The sequence below is a fragment of the Vollenhovia emeryi genome, unplaced genomic scaffold, assembly GCF_000949405.1.
Source record: "Vollenhovia emeryi isolate VEMERY1.0 unplaced genomic scaffold, V.emery_V1.0 DF939832.1, whole genome shotgun sequence".
Taxonomy (NCBI): Eukaryota; Metazoa; Arthropoda; class Insecta; order Hymenoptera; family Formicidae; genus Vollenhovia; species Vollenhovia emeryi.
The window spans coordinates 7246-13379 of record NW_011966534.1 but is presented as its reverse complement, the minus strand read 5'-3'; the positions used below and the strand labels follow the sequence as shown (position 1 = coordinate 13379).

Sequence of the window (6134 nt, the reverse complement as noted above, 5' to 3'; positions counted from 1 at the left end):
AACAGCCGCGAAAGCCTGAAAGCCCTAAAAAAGCTATTATTTTATAATTGCATTGCCAGAAATGGTGTAGTCATTTATTTCTAATATGATGTAATTGATAAAACTTTTTATGTTCTCTATTTTAGAAAGAAAGCAACAACAACAGTTTCAGTGAGTTCACAGAGCCCATCGGACGTAAAAAAGAAAAAGATTGAAAAGCATGCCGTTCCAGTTCAGAGTAATAATAATATAAAGCAACCTTTTGTTTGTACCTTTTTTAAAATGTATAATTTTATTTTGTCTAATTGTTCTTTTTTCTTTTTCAGATACATAACCAAGACCATAATATAAATTTTATATATACATAAATATTATATAGAAATATGGAAAGAATAGAAATATGCCAAATATAAAAATAAAAATATTCTTTAATTCCTATGACAAACTTTTTTTAAGTAACATCGCCTGCCTTCATTTATAATAATGAGGTGTTATCGAAATGTGTAAGTAATTTTATCAGTCGAATATATTCCATACTAACTGCTTCAATATAATTTATTTCTATATTAATGGCAAGGAGTGGAATGATTAATCTGAAATACCTACATATTTTTCACAATTACAATTCTGCAATATTTATATTGCATAATATATTACATTTATATACTTTTTATATGTAATACGAGCTTTACATTCTTGAAGGTAATGTAATTTGAAAAATTGCTACGATTATATATATTATAATGAACAGTTTCATTTCAATTACAGTTCATTCTAATATACAGGGTGATTCAAAATAGGTATAGTGTCCCTGAAATGTCGTATTCCTGATTAAATTCTAAGACGATTTTCTCTTACCAAAATGTTCTCCGAAGCTTAGTTTTTGAATTATTAAAAGAAATAGTCAGCGAATAACTGGCCGAGTACAAGAGGCAGACAGGAGCGGCGCACCGCCGCGGCACCCGGCGGCTTACGCGGGACGGTCAGCTGAGCGTTAATGCCGGCTGACGGTTTTTTTAAAATGAATCCGCGTTTCTGAGTTTTCTGCTATCCAGTTTTCTTGTGCCAGCCATTCCCTTTGGTTTGTATTGCGTGCATGCCCATACCACGTGATCAAGGTTCTCCGTTCCCCCTCCGCAGTCTCCGTTCCCACTGCTCCGTGTCGATATATCCCTTTCTCGCAAGTGAGCATTTCAGGTTGTAGTGGTTGGCTCTCAGTCTGTTCATTAAAGTCCCGTAGTACCTTTCCGTGTTATGTCCCTTGTACCATCTATTCGTTCTTTCCTTTTTGTGAAAGTATTTAAAGCAGTACTTTCCTTTGTGCCTTGCCTCTCCTTCTATCACTTCACATGTGCTTTTCCATTCTCTTGCCTTATTTTCCATGTATAGATCCGTAAAAGGGACCTCCAATTCACTCGGTTCTTCGTCCGTCGCCTCTTTTGCAAGTATATCCGCCATCTCGTTCCCCGTCAGTCCTCTGTGTGCCGGAATCCATACCAGGTACGTACCAATCTTGTATTCTTTCCACAGCTTGTTGATATTCCTTCTTGCCGTCAACATATATCTATTTTTGTATACTGTGAGTTTGTTATTTTCTAGTGCCTTGATTGCCGCCTTGCTATCTGATAGTATCAATACTTCCTTTTTTGTTTGCAGTCCTTTCTTTGCTGCTTCAAGTATCTTTAACGTCGCCATGTGGATTGCAAATGCCTCCGCCGTAAACGATGAGCATTCCTTAGGGAGCGACGCCTTGTATGCCTCGTCCCATTCGTCACACACGAAGCTGGATCCCGTTGATGCTCCCTCTTCCGTTCTTGAGCCGTCCGAGTATATGACAAGCGGTCTTTCCTTCATGTCCAGTTCATCCATACATCTTTTGATCAGGTTATAGTCTCGTTCCTGGTATTTCATATTATTTATATCCATCGTGATTTCTTGTTTATTATTTTTCTCTCCTCCGTACTCTTTCTCTATTTCTGTATCTGTCTGTATCATATTTGTTAAATCCTCATATTCCTCCTTCCATATTTCATATTTTCTCTCTCTTATCAGTTTTTCTCCAATTCTTCTTACCTCGCTCCATGCCTTAGTAAGAACGCTATGCGTAAATCCCGGGTTTTTCCTTCTTCTTTCCTGCTCCGACTCCATTAACCTATCTAAGCTCTCCTGTTCTTCCTTCCTTCCATATTTCAGCAGTTTAATGCAGAAGTTCTCCGCGAGTCTTATGGCTCTATGTTTCAACATCGGTACCCGTGCCTCAGCAATCATTACATTAGTAGGTGTACTGTTCCTGTACCCCATTGCAGCTCTAATACCAAGGTATTGACCTCTTTCTATTTTTAAGCTGTAATTATGTGTCCTAGGGTAATATACGTACAGGCCATAATCCGCCACTGCTCTGACCATGCTTTTGTACAAGGTAAGAGCGGTATTTATTTCCGGGCCTCTGGTGACCGAGCAAACATACTTGATAACATCGTTTGCCTTTTCCATTCTGCCTCGCATTGTTACTACATGTCTTTCCATACTCGTCTTATTATCGAAGTTAACACCCAAGAACTTGGTTTCCGGTAAGTTTTCTATTGTGGTCCTGCCTATTGTGATATTCATATTTGAGTCCGTATATCCTGAATTCGATTAGCTTGGTTTTCTCATGTTGCATGTTAAGTCCTAATTCTCCTACATTATTATCTATTATGCATATGGCCTCTTTCATTTTGTCCTTGTGTTCGTTCCGGACAGGTCCAGCTGTGTATACCGCTATATCGTCAGCGAACTGCAGGATTCTCACTTCATCTGGTAAGTCCGTAGTGACTTCGTTAGTATATATGTCATACAATACGGGACTTAGTACTGCACCTTGCGGTAGTCCTTTTCTGATAGATTTTGTTACTGTTTCCTCTTCCGATACTAAGAACTCTGTTTCTCTTTCAGCAAGCCATTCCGCGATAAACTTTGTGATTCTATTTGGGCATCCTCTCTTCTCAAGCTTCTCTACGAGGATCTCTGGGACTACATTATCGTATGCCGAAGCCACGTCCAAGAAAGCAGCCATAGTGTACCCTCCTCTGTACATAGTGCTCCTTACATCTGCCAATAGTTTCACCAGGTTATTGTGGCACGATCGTCCTCTCCTGAAGCCGTTTTGCGTCGAATCTATGATGTCGTGATGTTCCGCCCACCATACAAGTCTCTCATTTATTATTCTTTCATATATCTTGGCCACACTTGAGGACAGTGCTATTGGCCTTACTTTTTCTCCTCCCGGTTTATCTATGAAGCATACTTGATATTCTTTCCAAGCTTTTGGTAATTCTGTTGTCCTCCATATATGGTTGTGTATATTTAATAGTGCTTCTTTGGCACTCTGTGGCAATTCCTTTATCATTTTATATTCTATACCATCTTTTCCTGGTGCTGAGTTCCTTTTGACCATGTTAAATGCCCTTGTTAGTTCCTACCACTTCAGATCATCATCCAGTAAATCTTTTTTTTCTCTCTTCGTGTCTATCACCTCTATCTTCTTATAAACTGTCGATGGTGCTAATTTTTCTATTTCCTTTCTGATCGTCTCCTTTCTATCTTTCGTGTGCCACTTGTTCCAGTCTACTTTTGCAAATCTATTCTTCAGAGTCCTCATCGTGTTCCATACATATTTCATGCTGGTCCATATGTTTATAGAGTTGCAAAACTCTTGGAAACCTTCCCTCTTCCTGTTTTTTATTGTCCTCCTTGCTACTGCCCGACATCTCTTGTATTCCACGTATGCTTCTTCACTTTGTTCTTTCCTATACATTTTCAATGCAGCCTTCCTCTGATCTATAGCTTTGTTACACTCATCGTTCCACCACCTTACTGGGTTGTGCTTAGCCTTGTTCACCTTTTTCTCTTGATCTTCTTTTCTTCCAGATGCTAAATTTACAGCTCTCTTCATTTTGTTCGTCAATGATTCATATCCTATATTTTCACTCTCTTCTTTCATAAATTCTTTCATCTTCTCCTTGTACGTGTTCCAATCCGTTCTTTTACTACTCTGTCTGTTACTCTTCTTGCTATAGCTGCTTTTCTCCGTTTGAATTCTTATATTTATTGGATGATGGTCTGAATCCCATGTATCTTCCTCCTGATTGTAATCCAGTACATCGCACATTTCCGGGTTCGCGAATATTAGATTTATGTTTGATGTTTGCTCATTCAAATGGTTGAGCCTAGATGATGTGTCTTTATTGACACATATCATTGTACATCACCATGTAGAGCATTGATCCATTTGCATCTGTATTCCTGCAATTCCAAGCTGTGTGATGTGCATTGAAGTCCCCCATCATGATTACGTTTTTCTGCTCCTTCTTATATTTCATTAAATTTTCCCATTCTTTCTTCTTATTCATTCCTATCGGTCTTCTATAGACGACGACTACGTCAAAGTTATTCTTTAAGTTGGTAGTACTTATACCCACTATATCGAAGTTCTTATTGATGTCCTTCCATCCTTGTAGCTCCTTGTATTTGATCGTGTTTTTTATATATATGAGTATACCGCTGCTTAATCCGTCGCTGTTGACCTTCATCGTGTTATATCCGCTGTATTCTATCTTTTTATCTTCAGTAACTTTGCTCTCTGTAATGGCAAATATATCGTATTCCCTGACTCTCTTCGCTATTTCTTCCTTCTTGTTACCCATGCCTCTTGCGTTCCATATGACTATATTTATCATTTTGTTGTTGCTAATGTTTATAGGTCTGTATATTTTTTTTATGTCTCTCTGTGTATACTCAGTCATATATCTCAACCTCCTTACGTTATTCGTCATCCATTTTGTTTTGTCTGCTCTCTGTACCATTCTTTCCCTCTTGTGTATACTTTCTTCTCTATCCATTTTCTCCTTTTCTATCCGTCTTTCCATTGTATCCCTATCCGTTTTCCGTGACCGTTCACTTGCCTCTTCTTCTTCTGTAGTATCCTCTCTTCTTACTTTGTTCATTATTCCCCATTTATCCTTCGTGATCTCTTCCTCTCTTGTGTTGAACATCTTGTAATAGTGACTTTCTTCCTCTCTCTCTCTTCCCTTCGTAGCTGGCGCCGTACTTCTCTTCAACACTGTCATTCCTGGTCTCATATTTCTTTCTGCTTCCCCCTGTTTTATCTCCTTCGGTCTGATTTCTGTTTTTTTCCTATCTTCCTCTTGTTTACCCGCTGTATTGTCTCTTTTTGTTACTGTAGCGTATGTGTCCTGCATCGTAGGCCAATTTTCCACATTTCTGTATCCCTCGTAATGCGTTGTATATATGTTCACTTTTCCATGTACTAATTTCTCCGCTTCGTAGTGTGAGCAATTGTTATAGGCCATTATTGTTATTAGGTCTTTATTCCTTTTATATTCCGAGCAACCTTTATATGTAGATTTGTGGTTATCTCCACAGTTTACGCATTTCTCCAATAATGGGCATTCCCCGTGCTCATCCTGGCCGCAGATTATACACTTCTCCTTCAACTTACAGCTACTCTTAAAGTGACTTGTAACACTGGTAGCACTGTCTTACCGTCTCCACGTATGGACTCACTCTGATTCGGGCCATACTATTGAAAATGCCGAGGCTGTCCGGTAGCTTTTTTCCCTTGAATAAGATCATAATATTTGAAACGACTCTCCGTTAGGTTGTTCGAGCGAACCGGACTAGCTCGTCGGACCAGAGTTCGCGTAAAGGTGCTATTACATGGGAGCGTCGTGCGTCAAGCGTCAAACGCGCGCGCAGCACCTTTGCGCAGATGTCTAAATGTGCAGATTTCAGCGTCTAACGCTAAAAATGGCTGGCTAGTGGCACGTGGTGGCACGTCGATACACGCCGTAGAGGTTAAGGTATACACTATTAACATAGAAAATTTATACGTAATCATATTCCGTAACAGATATTATTATTTTTGGTAATATTATTATATATTTCCGCAATTGGCGCATATTAGAACGTATCCTAACCTAACCTAACCTAACCAAGCATTATATGTATATAAGAGATTAATCTTTATATATGAATTTCATTAACGTTCTCTTACAAAATACACAATCCGCACTCGGTTACTCAAGAAAGAGGAGAGAATAAAAAAAACGCTAATAGTGGCCAGTGGCCCATCGGTGAACGCCGTAGAGGTAAAG

The 6134-nt window shown here is 39.0% G+C and overlaps 1 protein-coding gene across 1 annotated transcript in view; it reads left to right on the top strand.

The window, feature by feature from the left end:
• Nucleotides 1-5364: 5364 nt before the first annotated feature.
• Nucleotides 5365-6134, top strand: part of LOC105556705 — a 5399-nt gene continuing 4629 nt past the window's right edge. The window contains exon 1 of the mRNA XM_012003796.1: nucleotides 5365-5840. The gene's annotated coding sequence lies outside the window, so the exon portion shown is untranslated. The remainder of the gene's footprint in view (nucleotides 5841-6134) is intronic.